Genomic DNA, 15,997 nt, shown 5'->3' with positions numbered 1-15,997 from the left:
GGTATGCCTGGCTGGCTGAGGGAGCTACAGGACCTTGGACAGAGCAGTGCTGGCTCAAAGGGGCGATTAGGAAAAAACAGAAAGCGTACAAAGAGTGGAAGAGGGGAGGGATCAGTAAGGAAACTTACCTTAGTGAGGTCAGAGCATGTAGGGATAGAGTGAGAGGCCAAAAGCTGTGTAGAGTTGGACCTTGCGAGGGGAATTAAAAGCAATAGTAAGAGGTTTTACAGCCATATAAATAGGAAGAAAGTAAAGAAAGAAGAAGTGGGACCGCTGAAGACTATAGCTGGAGAGGAGATTAAGGATAATCTAGGCATGGCGCAATATCCAAACGAATATTTTGCATCGGTGTTCAATGAGGCCAATGAAGGGATTAGGAATATTAGCAGCGAGACGGAGGGGGATACAGGAGGGGGGATTACCGTATCCGAGGTAGAAACCAAACTTGAACACCTTAATGGGACTAAGTCGGGCGGACCGGATGATCTTCATCCGAGAATATTGAAGGAATTGGCGCGAGAAATAGCAGGCCCCTTAGCGATAATTTTTAATGAATCTGTAAACTCGGGGGTTGTTCTGTTAGACTGGAGAATAGCTAATGTGGTTCCTATTTTCAAGAGAGAGGAAAAAAAGTGACCCAGGTAACTACAGGCCTGTTAGTTTAACATCTGTAGTGTGCAAAGTCCTGGAGAAAATTCTGAAGGAGAAAGTAGTTGAGGGCCTTGAGGTCAATGGCAATTGTGACGAATTACAACATGGTTTTACCAAAGGCAGATCGTGCCAAACCAATCTGATCTCCTTCTTCGAGAAAGTAACGGACTTATGAGATAAGGGAAATGCGGTGGACCTAATGTACCTTGATTTCAGTAAAGCGTTTGATACTGTACCGCACGAGGAATTATTGGTTAAACTGGAAAAGATGGGGATCAATATGAAAATCCAGAGGTGGATAAGGAACTGGTTAATGGGGAGACTGCAGAGGGTCGTATTGAAGGGTGAACTGTCAGGTTGGAGGGAGGTCACCAGTGGAGTTCCTCAAGGTTCGGTTTTGGGACCCATTTAATTTAATCTATTTATTACTGACCTCGGAACCAATTGTAGGAGTGGGCTGATAAAAGTTTGCGGATGACACAAAGCTGGGAGGTATTGCCAATTCGGAGGAGGATAGGGATATTCTGCAGGGAGACTTGAATGACCTTGTGAATTGGAGTATCAGAAATAGGATGAAATTTAATAGTGAAAAGTGTAAGGTGATGCATTTAGGGATGACTAACAACAATTTTAATTACAAGCTGGGGACGCATCGGTTAGAAGTAACGGAGGAGGAGAAAGACCTCGGGGTCCTTGTAGACCGCAGGATGACTATGAGTCGACAATGTGACGTGGCGGTGAAAAAAGCCAATGCGGTCTTGGGATGCATTAGGCGAGGTATATCTAGTAGGGATAAGGAGGTGCTGCTTCCGTTGTACAAGGCACTGGTGAGACCTCATTTGGAGTAGTGTGTGCAGTTCTGGTCTCCCATGTTTAAAAAAGATGAACTCAAACTGGAACGGGTACAGAGAAGGGCCACTAGGATGATCAGAGGAATGGAAAACCTGTCGTATGAAAGGAGACTAGAGGAGCTCGGGTTGTTTAGCCTGACCAAACGAAGGCTGAGGGGGGGGATATGATTGCTCTCTTTAAATATATCAGAGGGATAAATACCAGGGAGGGAGAGGAATTATTCCTGCTCAGTACTAATGTGGACACAAGAACGAATGGATATAAGCTGGCCGTGGGGAAGTTTAGGCTTGAAGTTAGACGAAGGTTTCTGACCGTTAGAGGGGTGAAATATTGGAACAGCCTTCCAAGGGAAACGGTGGGGGCGACGGACCTGTCTGGTTTTAAGATTAAGTTAGATAAGTTTATGGAAGGAATGGTTTAAGGGGATAACGTGATTTTGGTCAAAGGAACAGCGTGCCATGGCAGGTAAATAGTATAATGGCTAATGAGGGTGAGGCTGGAGACTCTTGCCTACGTGCTCGGGGTTTTACTGATCGCCATATTTGGGGTCGGGAAGGAATTTTCCTCCAGGGTAGATTGGCAGAAGCCCTGGAGGTTTTTCGCCTTCCTCCGCAGCATGGGGCAGGGATCGCTGGCAGGAGGATTCTCTGCTAATTGAAGTCTCTAAGCCACAGGATTTGGGGACTTCAACAGCAGAGTCAAGGGAAAGGGGTTGGGATGGCTTTGTGGCCTGCATCATGCAGGAGGTCAGACCAGATGATCATAATGGTCCCTTCTGACCTTAAAGTCTATGAGTCTATGAGTCAACCAGGACTAGGCCCTGAAGTAAGGGTAAGAATGTGCTTGGGGCTTTAGGGAAGTGGCCCAGAGAATTGTAGCAGCAACACAGTTTATTTCAAGGTATGTGGTGGGCAGCTGCTATCTATAGGGTTTTTGGGCTGGAATCTGGAGCAGTGGATGGTCCGGATTCCTCCACCCCCATATTAGCCACTGGGGAAGAGGCCTGGACTTTGAGGCACCCCTGGAAGGGGAACTGAACTGTAGTGGCCCAGCTGGAGACTTGGGGCCAAAAAGACCCAGAGAGGGCAAAGATATTGCCTCCAGGGAGGGAGCCTTGGGGTACTGCTTTATACCAAAACAGGGACAATTTGAGAGAGTTCAGAAGGGACTGAGAAACAGTTTGAACAAGGGTACTGCTATAGGCCCTGCTGGACTGATTGAGGAGCGAGCCCACGGATAGGCTGAAGATAAAGAGATGTTATAGAGGGCACTGAGAGAGGCCCCTGCTTGACTTGTACCCCAGAAGGGGTTTGCTTTTTAATTCACATACAGACTGAGAAAGACTCAACCGGACAGCTGAGTTACTGAAGACTCACTGCAAAGCAGAGAAAAAGTGCAGGCACACACACTCTGCCAAGGCAGCACTCGAGAGGTGAATGCTGTCCCATAACAATGTTCAATGCATGTACAGACCTTTAATTAATCCTCTCCACAGCCCCTGTGAGGTAGGTGGATAAGCATTGTTATACCTATTTTACAACTGGGGAAACTCAGACATGAATGTGTAAGAGCTTGTCCAAAGTCCACTGTGAGTTAGGGTCAGCACTGGGATTAGAATTTCAGACTTCCTGAGTTCTCAGCCCTGTGTTTGTTCATCCAGATCAGTGCCATTACAATGAATTAGAGATTTGCATGTCAAACATACTGCAGAATCAGATTGTCATGCTTGTTTCTAGTCCAGTTTCTCAGATGATAGAAAAATTATAATCTGTTATTCTAGGAGGGAAATGGTAGTGACTGCTATATTTAGGTTGCCCAACATTTTGTTATAAGTTTATTGAGAACTTTTTTAGACGCTCGAACGCTTCCCTTGTTTGCAGCAGGCCTTTGAAAGTTGACTTGAAACGTGCTTTATGCATGTTCTGTGAAATTCCGTTCATGTTTTGCTGAGCTATAAACTTTTGAAAATCACCATTTGCCTTCTCTTGCTTGACTTCCTCCAGGCAGTTTTTTTAGTATGTTTAAAATGAATAAACAAACAAAAAACCCATCCTAAATATGAGCTTTTTAAGGAGGCGAGCCCCCATCCTCCCGGCTGCAGAAGCACATGCTACATGGGAAACACCTTGTAGCAGCGGGGAAGAGAAAGCAGGATTGCACTTTACTCCATGACCACAGCTTCTTGAGATGCAGCTTTCTCTCTTTCATTCCAGCTGAATTCATATTCTTTTAAAGTTTTTATATCCTTTATTTATATAATTTCCAGAATTGTGGTAGGTATCTTACATGTGTGAGAAAACAAGTCCAGTTACTATGTCTTGCCCCCATCCTCTTTCTCATCTAACTGATCACTCCCATGTCTGTCCTTCACAGTGCAACTCCCCATCTTTCCTCCAGTGACCTCTCTAGACTTCCTTCCTAATAATCGTTTCCTTCATGAATCAACAGCATCTCACACAAGTAATGTTGGCTGATGTCAGAGGTCTGAGGAAAAGCCTGGGTCAGCCCTGGCCCGGGGGCTGGAAGAACTGCTGCCTAATATAGATCGTGGGGGTGGGAATTCTGCTTCCATTAGCTGTTGTATTTTTAACTTCCCCTTGAATGTGATGCTGAAAACCATGTTTTTAAACAGTGAGTTCCATTAGGAAAAAGTCCCAAGGCTGGCTCTCTTTGCGTGAATATCTTTTGAAGGAGACTTGCTCAGCTTGACTAGAACAAAGTGTGTGTGTGTGTGTGTGAATCCCAATGAATTATTGGTGTCAAATTAAAAACAAAATAGTTTAAACTGATTTTAAATGGAGATATTCTATTTCCTGTATGTAATCACTAGATAAATGGCTTGTTTCAAGCAGTCTTTGCACATTGCTAGCATACTATTTGGTGATGGAACCTGCAACCCAAATGTTGTTTGGTATTTATGAACATTGCACAACCATGTTCATCCTGGATCTATGTGAGGGAATGTTGATCAATAATCTGACAATTCACTGATGAAAATCCCTTCATGTAATTCACTGCAGAATGAAAAGTATTACTTATTCATAGAAAAATCTGTTTCCCAGCACCATTAAAGTAGCAGAGTTTTGCTTAGGCACTGGATTTCATATTAGCTTTGATCCAAGCTTTGTAGTAAGGTAAATTCACAAATGTCATAAGTGTCTTAAAAGGAAAGCAGATGCATTTTTGGAGTCTTGTCAAAATTCTTTTTCTGTTATACTTTTTTTACTTTAAGTATTGCACAGCAGATGCTTCTGCTCCATTAAAGAGGCCACTAGGGAGCTACAGTTGGAGCAGAATATGGCTGCTCACTTTCCTGGATGTAGTACCGAGAGATTCACAGATTCTATGGCCAGAAGGGACTGTTATGACCATCTAATCCAGGGATCGGCAACCTTTGGCACGCGGTTCACTAGGGTAAGCACCCTGGTGGGCTGGGCAGGTTTGTTTACCTGCCGCGTCGGCAGGTTCGGGCAATCGCGGCTCCCACTGTCCGCAGTTCACTGCTCCAGGCCAATGGGGGCTGTGGGAACAGTGCGGGATGAGGGATGTGCTGGCCACCCTTCCTGCAGCCCGCATTAGCCTGGAGCGGCGAACCGCTGTCGGTGAGAGCCGCAATTGGCTGAACCTGCGGATGCGGCAGGTAAACAAACTGGCCCGGCCAGCCAGGGTGCTTACCCTGGTGAACCGCGTGCCAACGGTTGCCGATCCCTGATCTAATCTGACTTCCGGTATAGCACAGACCATAGAACTTCCCCAAAATAATTGTTAGGCCATATCTTGATTTAAAAATGGTCAGTGGTGGAGAATCCACCATGACCCTTGGTAATTTGTTCCAATTATTAATTATCACCATTAAAAATGTATACCTTATTTCCAGTCTGAATTTGTCTAGCTTCAGTTTCCAGCCATTGGCTTGTGCTATACGTTAATGCCCCTCTGCTAGGTACATTGGCCAAAGTGGACAGTCACTACGTAAAAGGATAAATAGACACAAGTCAGATATCAGGAACGGCAATATACAAAAACCTGCAGGAGAACACTTCAACCTCCCTGGCTACACAATAGCAGATGTAAAGGTAGCCATCTTACAGCAAAAAAACTTCAGGACCAGACTCCAAAGAGAAACTGTTGAGCTTCAGTTCATTTGCAAATTTGACACCATCAGATCAGGATTAAACAAAGACTGTGAATGGTTATTCAACTACAAAAGCAGTTTCTCCTCCCTTGGTGTTCACACTTCAACTGCTAGCAGAGGACCTCACCCTCCCTAATTGAACTAACCTCATTATCTTGACTGATTCTTGCCAGCATATTTATACCTGCCCCTGGAAATTTCCATTACGTGCATCTGACGAGTGGGCATTCACCCACGAAAGCTTATGCTCCAATACATCTGTTAGTCTTAAAGGTGCCACAGGACTCTCTGTTGCTTTTTACAGATCCAGACTAACACGGCTACCCCTCTGATGCTAGATTGAAGAGTCTGTTATTAAATATAGACTGTAATCAGGTCATCCTTAACCTTCTCTTAGGTTGAGCTCTTTGAGTCTCACAATCTGTTTTATCATCATAAGGCATGTTTTCTAATCCTTTAATCATTCTCACGACTCTTTTCTGAGCCCTCTCCAATGTATCAACATCCTTCTTGAATTGTGGACACACAAGCTGGACACTGTTCCAGCAGCGATTGCACCAGTGCCAAATGCAGAGGTAAAATAGCCTCCCTGTGCTTACTTGCATTCCAGGATTGCATTAGTTCTTTTGGACACAGTGTCTATCTGGGAGCTCATGTTTAGCTGATTATCCGCCAGATCTTTTTCAGAGTCACTGCTTCCCAGGATAGATCCCCCATCCCATAAGAATGGCTACATCTTTTGTTCCCACATTTACATTTAGCCCAGTGGTACTCAGACGTCTGGTTTAGGAGCCAAATTAGCAGCCATAGTAGTGTGACTTCATTGTTTCATTTACTATAGTACTATATATTCATATTTAAACAGTATGATGGGAAATATTAATTTATATATGATTTTCACAGCAAAATGACTGACCAAGTATTATTATTTTATCAACTACATTTGGTTAATCACATAGTAAAAGTATCCTGATTGGTTAATCACTTTAGACTGGTTAATAATTAAATCTCACAGTATTTTAATATCATGTGCTACGAAGAGCCACAGGAGACCCAGTAAAGAGCCACCTGCGGATCACAAGCTTCAGTCTGAGTATCACTGGTTTAGCCATATTAAAATCAATGTTCTTTACTTATGCCCAGTTTACCACACAAAGCTAGATCACTTTGAATCCGTGACCTGTCCTTTTCATTATTTACTACTCCCCCAATTTTTGTCTCATCTGCAAACCTTATTGGTGATGATTTTGTTTTCTTCCAGGTCACCGATAAATATATTAAATGGTGTAGGGCATAGGGCTATAAGAGTTTAACCAGTTAACTAATAAGCTTGATGCAGGACTCTGGGCGTGCTAGGCACTGCAGCAACGGAGCCCCGGGGCCGGCAGCTGGGACCCTGGGTACGTTGGGATGCTGGTGTGGGTGGCAGCAGAGCCCTCGGTGCCGGGGCAGCAACAGGGATTCCCAGGCAGGGGAGCAGCACCAGAGCCCCACGTAAAACATGGGGGTGGTGCAGCACCCATAGTTCCCCGGGTAATCGTTGAACCATGTAACCAATAGAATTTTAATCGATTACACAGTTATTGTTTTTACACGTTATTTACGTCCTTGGTAGGGCATCAGAATGTAAGAATGGCCATAGTGGGTCAGACCAATGGTCCATCCATATTACCACATTTGAGGTAGAAGTTATACCCAACAGCTTAATGGGACGGGGGAATAGCTCCGTGGTTTGAGTATTGGCCTGCTAAACCCAGGGTTGTGAGTTCAATCCTTGAGGGGGGCCATTTAGGGAACTGGGATAAAAATCTGTCTGGGGATTGGTCCTGCTTTGAGCAGGGGGTTGGACTAGGTGACCTCCTGAGGTCCCTTCCAACCCTGATATTCTATGATTCTATGACTAAATCAGGGGGCCCAGATAATCTTCATCCAAGAATATTAAAGGAACTGGCGCATGAAATTGCAAGCCCATTAGCAAGAATTTTAAATGAATCTGTAAACTCAGGGACTGTTACCGTATGACTGGAGAATTGCTAACATAGTTCTTACTTTTAAGAAAGGAAAAAAATGTGATCCGGGTAACTACAGGCCTGTCAGTTTCACATCCGTAGTATGCAAGGTCTTGGAAAATTTTTTGAAGGAGAAAGTAGTTAACGACATTGAGGTCAATGGTAATTGGGACAAAATACAACATGGTTTTACAAAAGGTAAATCATACCAAACCAACCTAATCTCCTTCTTTGAGAAGGTAACAGATTTTTTAGATAAAGGAAATGCAGTGGATTTAATTTACCTCAATTTCAGTAAGGCATTTGATTCAGTTCCACATGAGGAATTAATAGTTAAATTGGAAAAGATGGGGATCAATATGAAAATTTAAAGGTGGATAAGGAACTGGTTAAAGGGGAGACTACAACGGGTCATACTGAAATGTGAACTGTCAGGCTGGAGGGAGGTTACTAGTGGAGTTCCTCAGGGATCGGTTTTGGGACCAATCTTAATTAATTTTTTTATTACTGACCTTGGTACTGAATTTAGGCTTATCAGCCTGTAATTGCTGAGTTCGCCTCTGGAGTCTTTTTTAAAAATTGGTGTCAAATTAGCTATCCTCCTTCATCTGATACAGAAACAGATTTAAATGATAGTTTACGTAGCAGAAGGCCAAGAATTGATCTCTGCAGGATCCCACTGGAAGCAGACCCTCTCAATGATGATTCCCTGTTTACAGTTACGTTTTGATACCCATCAGTTAGCCAATTTTTAATCTACTTAATGTGTGCCATGTAATTTTATATTGTTTTAGTTTTTAATCAAAATGTGGTGCAGCACCAATTCAGACACTTTGCAGAAATCTATGACATCAACACTATTACCTTTATCAAACTTGTAATCTCATTTTAAACAAAAATCAAGTTAGTTTCACAAAATCCATTTTCCATCAACCCGTGTTGATTTGCATTAATTACATTACCTTCCTTAGTTCATTATTAATCAAGTCCTGTATTGGCTGCTTCATCATTTTGCCTGTGATTAATGTCAGACTGACAGGCCTATAATTACCCAGGTTATCCTGTTTACCCTTGTAAAATATTGGAATATTATCTTTCTTCCAGTCTTCTGGAGCTTCCCCGGAGCACCAAGACTTATTGAAAATTAACATTAGTGGTCCAGCAAGTTCCTCAGACAGCTCTTTTAAAACTCTTGGATGAAAGTTATGTGGACCTGCTGATCTAAAAATGTCTACCTTTAGTATTCTATTTAATGTCCTCCAGAGATAAAGTGGAATGGAAAGAGTGTTACACCCTATGACAAAACTGCATAATTTATTTTTCCCTAAATACAGAACAGAAATATTTATTGAACACTGCTGCCTTTTTCTGCATCATTATTGATAATTCTACCATTTCCATCTAGTAATGGACTAATATCACTGTCAGAATTCTGTTCGTTCCTAATATACTTTAAAAACTCTTTTTTTATTGTCCTTAACTCTGTTGGCCATAGTTCTCTCCTTGTGTCCCTTTGTTTCCTACATGAATTTTCTACAGCTCTTAACTTCTGATTTATATTCATTCATTTATATTTATATTTACTACTATTACATTACTATTCAACGTCTCTTTTCTTTCATTTGCTATATATATATTTTATAGCTGCCTTCATTTGCTCTCTAAATCAAGTTTGTTTTTTTAACCAGCACATCTTTCTTCCTTAGTTGTGGGATTGTGGCATTTTGGGCATCTAGTAATAGGTTTTTAAATGATTCCCAATTATCCTTCACATTTTTCTGATTAAATTCTTCCTCCCACATGATTTGGCTTATCAGCTTTGTGAAATTGGCCGTATTAAAGCACCAAGTATGTATCTTACTTGTATGGACTTTATTTTGCTTGCACAGTATAAATGTCATCAAGTCATGACCACTTGTACCTAAGCTACCATCATTTTTAGTTTTGTGATCAGTTCCTCTTTATCTGTGAAGACAATGTCTAATATAGAATTCATCCATATTGGCTTCAACACGCTTTTGAGTTAGAAAATTGTCCTCTGTAATATTTAGAAATTTCAACTATGTTTTCGTACTGGCAGCATGAGACCTAGCAAATCCCATTCAAACTGAATTCCCCCATGATTACGTAGCTTTTCCCCCCTACACATTATAGATAGGGGCATAAGGAGGCGTTCATCCTACTCCCTTGTGATTTGGTGGTCTGTGTAACAGATGGTAACTAATATCCCACCTTATGTTTTATCTGTTCGGACATTGATCCATAAACATTGCACATCATTATCTGTAACTAGAAACAGATAATGCCATTTTTGATGTAGAGTGCTACTCCCATTCCCCTTTTGCTCACCTGATTCTTCGTAAATAGGTTATAACCATAGATTTTTAAAAAGCGAGAGAGTCCTGTGGCATATAGACTTGTAGACTAACAGATGTATCGGAGCATAAGCTTTGATGGGTGAATACCCACTTCGTCAGATGCATGTGGTGGAAATTTCCAGGAGCAGGTATAAATATGCAGGCAAGAATCAGTCTAGAGATAACGAGGTTAGTTCAATCAGGGAGGATGAGGCCCTCTTTTAGCAGTTAAGGTGTGAACACCAAGAGAGGAGAAACTGCTTTTTTGTTTTGTTTAATATTCCAGTTTTGCGAGACTTCACACCATGTTTCAGTAGTACCAACTAGATCAAATTTATGCTCATAAATGAGCAGGTTGAATTCCTCTTGTTTGCTACCTAGGCTCTTAGCATTAGTGGAATAGGGAAATCAAGAGGTTTTTTTTTTTTCTCTTCATATCCTTTTCTTCCTTGATTAATTTTGTTCTCAACATCTTGATGTTATGCTGAGTGCTCATATCTTGCCTCTTCTTATTTTTCCCTTGTGCTATTAGTTTAACCTCCTCCTGACTGCTCTAGCTAGCTTGCCTCCAAGGAGATTGGGCCTCCTTCTACTGAGGTGGAGGACATCCAAACTATGTAGCTCCCCACCCCCCGAAGGTCGACCAATGTTGCACAAAACCAAAGTCCTACATCATTTACCTAACCAGTAATTCACTTCCAGAATCTTCTGCATTCTGTTTTCCTTACTCGTGGGACAGGATGGATCTTTGAGAAGATCAGTTGGACATTCTTCTTCAGCATGCTTCTGAGTTCTTTGAAATCATCTACTATCTGTGAGATATCCTGCGATACAGTGTCATTAATGCTGACATGAACCATGACCGGTGGATCCTTGGCTGTAGAGTTCTGAAGCCTATCTATGTCTCATGTCTTAACTCCGGGAAGGCAGCATGCTGTCCTGTTGTCCACCTGTCGCTTTCAGAATGCTCTTCCTATTCTTCTGAGTATTAAATCTTCTTCAAGGATCATCTGTCTTCCTGGGATGGTTGGAGAACTTAGTGGGTAAGCTTGATTTTCTTACAGGTTGGATCAAGCCAACATCCAGACACGTCCCGAAAATTGCACCGTTTCTTTGGACATGCTGGATCTTGAGAGGTATCTCCCATTCTGTCCATGTTGAGGACTTTGTATCAATTTGAAACTTGTAGCTGTATGGAATTCCTCCTTTTTTTTTTTTTTTTCTCCTCATTCTGCTGGCCACACTCTGCCTATCCTCACCTGTCCCCAATAGCGTAGAATGCTGCTCTGACCTATTGATTAGTAATTATGATCTGCCTGGCCTCCTCTCTGACCGCCTCTCTCACTGATTCCTTTATGGCCAGCTCCATTCTTCCTGAGGCACTGGTGTTTCCCAAATCTGGTTGTCTATGAACTCCTCAGCTTCTCTGATTTTTTTAGTAGCATCTCAATTTGTCCCTCCAGTCCAAAAATCTTTTACTCTCGAATAGCCACCTTCTTGCACTTCATACACAAGAAATCCTTTCTGTCTTCAGGCAGGAAAAAGAACATGGCACATCCGTTGCAGGTCACCATCACTGTTCCATTGCTTATCATCTTGATGTCAGTAGTGCTGATTCTGGAAGAAAAGTGTCTCACACTCCCTCGCCAAACCCTTCCCTTGTTCTGTTAGCTGCCTCTATTCGTGGTTCTTGAGTTCATCTAGCAAGTGACGTTTTATACCAAATCTCCCCAGCTTAGCTGAGCTCAGCTTTGCCCCTCACCAACAGGGAGTGATTAGCCACTCAGACTTCAAACAGCTGGGCTGATCAAACCTCCCAAGGCTGGAGTCTTGCAGCTTTTAGCAAACCACTGATCAAAGCTCCAAGGGCTTACTCAGGGACCCACAGCCCATCTATACACCCTATATATAGAGAACAAACAGTCAGACAACCCACAGATGAACCAAATACACCACTCTCCAAGTCTTGTTGCGTCCAAGCACTGAGTCTAGCTGGAGATATTCTCTCTGAAACTCCACCGTTAGCTAACTTTGTTCACGATTCTGCTCATGATCCAAGATGGGGAAGATCATTGCAGTAGTACACAATAGAATTTGTGCTTACATTTTTCTTTAAAGAAACTAGGATATTGCATTCAACCTCCTCCCCAAAGCCCTCAAAAGCACCAAAAATAACCCCATCCAAATGGTAAAAAACAAAAAACAAAACAAAAACTACAACAACCCTGTTATAAGAACATTGTACACTAGCAAACTTCAGTGGGATTTCCTTTTTCTTTCTTTCTTTCTCTTCTGACTCATTTTTGTGGATGTAGTAGTCAGAGATAATGTAGTTATCCAGGAGCTTCATTTGATTCCAAGTGCTGTTCAGGGTGTTGATTTTTTTTTATTTAAAATGGCTTGATCAAAATCCTATGGAATTCAAAGGAAGATTTTGCAATGGGTTATTTGGAGGTGGAGAGGGCCCTACATTATTACATGTGACTTGGTGTTGGCTTTCTGAAAAACTGTGTTTCACCCCATGAGCTGCTGCAGCAATGGAGGTCATTTGAACTGCTCAAGCTAACAGGCTCTGTGTGTAAAAGTTAAAGCGATTGTGGCAGGGCATCCTCAAATGAGGGTTAATGACTCTGTAGCATGCTTTCCCCATTGGTCTGACACAGCGAGATCTGACTTCAGGGCACAGTGCAAGGTCCTTCTGTTTCCTTCACCATTTTAACCAGTACTTGTGTTGGTGGGGAGAAGAATGTACCTTCTAGTTGCTTCTTGGAAAGAGGCAAAAATGGTTAAATATTATGTTTCTGTTGCATGTTGTATAAATGCCCTATGACATACTGGCGCTCATTTTACAAATAAAAATACTTCATGTTTAAAGTGTTTTTTTACTTGCATTTATATTAAACTTTTATTTAGGCGGTAAACTCCTAAAATACACCTCTACCCCGATATAACGCTACCCAATATAACATGAATTCGGATATAACGCAGTAAAGCAGCGCTCCGTGGGGGAGGGGGCGCTGCGCGCTCTGGCGGATCAAAGCAAGGCGGTTTCACCTATAACGCAGTAAGATTTTTTGGCTCCCGAGGACAGTGTTATATTGGGGTAGAGGTGAATGTACAGCTATAGACAAAATGTTTGAATAATTTCACTGTTAGCCCAACTACTAAAGCCTCTCAAAGCACAGCAAGGTAGAAAATAAAGTATATAATGTAAGGAAGAGAATTATCCCTTCAGTGATGAGATTTCAGATTCATGAAGGGTGACTTTTATTATGACCTGAATTCTTAGACTCTTTTGGGAAATGTATATAAGTTGGGGCTTCCCATTCTCAACGGTATGTGTTCCTCTCAGTACACATGCATACATTCACATACTCACAGGTCCAAGCAAAGGTCCACTTCAAGTGCCCCATTCTGTTTTTAATGAGGCAGCTCTCATTTCTTTAGTTCCATAATTGACATGACTATTGGCGAAAAAGAAGCAGCACAATACAGCAATAAACAAATATTCAACATTAAAAATTACTACTACCTGCATATTTTTGCAATATAAAATATGTCTATAATTGTATTTATTCCAGGCTCCTCACAGTAGGAAAGGAGGGACAGGGCATCCATTGTACTTAGATTCTTGCTGTAATAGCGTGTGAAACAGAAGTATAGTTTATCCATTAAATGAATGGGTCTATAATTAGATATGAATATATATTTAAAAAAAAGAAGTTTAACATCCCGAGCAGCCACTAGGTCACATTCCATTTCAGTGCTGTATAGGATTATCATGGTGCTGAATCAGTGAGAGGTTTCAGTTAGGCTAGTAGATAGAAATAAAAGTGAAAAGATGCTCTTTCTCTTCTGTAATCAAATATTACTCAGTTTATGCTGATTAGCCCAAATTAAATGAGATAATATTTTTAAGTTTTTACAATTAATAAGAACATCCCTTGGACCACATTCAATTTAAGCAGAACATTTCACTTTTAAATATTATTTTGAACTATCCAAGCAAAGTTGAGCATTACCCAGGGTGGTTCCATGTTGCTAGATGCAATAGTTTTTCTATTTTAGTAAATCACCTATCTGGGAATGCATTTTAACCATGAACAAGCTTTATATACATCTCAACCACTAGGTGGCAGAATCTTTCAACAGTAACACATCTTGAACATTGAGGATACACAATTGTTACCCAGCTTGTTAATTTCTTTACTAATTTCTTTCCCAGATTGTTTGTTCCTTCTGTACAAATATTTTTACTTTGACAGCTTGTTTTTCAAAAGTAATATGCACAATAAAAAAGACTAGCATAGGGCTATGTTCTAAACATTTTTTTTCAAAGTAATTACTAGTTTCTAAAAAACCGAAACTGCTTGTTTAACAGTAATCATAGGGGCTTAAAGGAAAAAGTGTTGATTTTTTTTCTTTTAGTTGTAATCAGCACTAGTTGTATGTTTTATAGTGTTTTAAAATGGTGTTTTTCATATCTCGTCATGTTTTCTATTGTGTGTAATTAACAATATTACTAACTGATAAACATGCAGTGATGTGTAGGTTATACCGCTATATACTAAGATGCAATTTTATCTATGCTTAGTATAGGTAGTTGTTGATAGAATAAGCTGTTTTGTCCTTCTGTTTTGTATATAAATATATAATGTAAATATATAATGTAAATATATTTTTATTTATAAATAAGCAACTAAATGTTAAAATAGTAGGATGATGTAAACCCTTTTTGCTGATGTTTGTTCCAGCAACATATTTTGAGTATATTTTTGTTCTTGTTAAAGAATCTCAAGTCGTTGAATGTGTTTGGTTTTTTTTAACTTTTTGGGGAAAAATATAATTTACCTATATATTAGCATATCTTATTTGGAATGCAGAGATGGGAAAAATGTATCAGAATATATAAGTAACTCATACATTGGGCCCAGTTCATCTTTGTTGGGCTTGATTGACCTCATTTGAGATATATCAAGGATGAAGTTGATTTAGCACAGAGAGGAAAAGATGGTTTTGTGGGTGTAAGTTGGGCTGAGAGTTGGGACATGTGGTGGCAATGCCCAACTCTGCAGCATATTTTCTGAGAAACAGAAGAAATCAACTAGGCCCTGTTCCTGCAAAGACTTCCTTGAATTAAATGAGAATAATCATAACTTAAAGTTAAGCACATGCTTAAGACAATATCTGTCTTTCCATTTCCTTTCTGTAAAATGCGGATAATATAGTAATACTTCCTTTTTCTGAATCTGTCTGTTTTGTCTATTTAGATTGCAAACTCTTTGGGGAAATGACCATTTCTTCCTGCTTCTAGGTACAGCACCAAACACAGTGGGATTCCAGTCTTAGGCTATGTCTACACTGCACAGATAACCTCAGTGATTGGCACCTCGGTTTACTCAGCCTGGGTGGGAGTGTCCCAGCTGTATAGCCTTACCTGTTATTGCGTCCTCATGGTTTCTGCACTTGCCTGTGTGCCTGGTGTTACCCGCTCAGTTTAGGGCACCCCGCCTATACCCTACCGAGGGCTCAAGGCGTGACCCAATCAATTTAGGCACCCCCCACCTTGTCCTTTCCAAGGGCTCAGGGTGTAAGGCACCTATCCTTATCCACGGGGCTCTGGAAGAAACGTGGTCAATTTAAGTACTCGCGCTTTCCCTTGGGGCTCAGGGCTTTACAGGTCTGCAGAACCTTTTACCAGTGCTCTAAACAGCTATGTATTAGCAACACACACAGAATATATATACCAAGCAAATCTCTTATGCTCACCACTCCCAATATACAGACAGATTTCACCCAGGGCCAGTCAGGATTCATTCATCTGGGGGTTCCTGGCGATGCTGCTGCACGTCACGGTCATGCAAAGGGGTCAGAATTCCATCAGCTTGATGTTGAACTGCAGTCCGGAAATGCTTCCCAAAGAGTATTGTTTTTCATTTACATTATATAGGTAAAATTAGCTACCTCCTTCAAATTTACTAAACCTGTCACAT

The 15,997-nt window shown here is 41.2% G+C and overlaps 1 protein-coding gene across 1 annotated transcript in view; it reads left to right on the top strand.

The window, feature by feature from the left end:
- Positions 1–15,997, top strand: part of NBAS (NBAS subunit of NRZ tethering complex) — a 343,164-nt gene that overhangs the window by 31,397 nt on the left and 295,770 nt on the right. The window lies entirely within an intron of this gene.

Source organism: Trachemys scripta, chromosome 3, assembly GCF_013100865.1.
Source record: "Trachemys scripta elegans isolate TJP31775 chromosome 3, CAS_Tse_1.0, whole genome shotgun sequence".
NCBI classification, from domain to species: domain Eukaryota; kingdom Metazoa; phylum Chordata; order Testudines; family Emydidae; genus Trachemys; species Trachemys scripta.
Note: the sequence above shows the minus strand (reverse complement) of the source record. Positions and strands in the feature narration are given on the sequence as shown.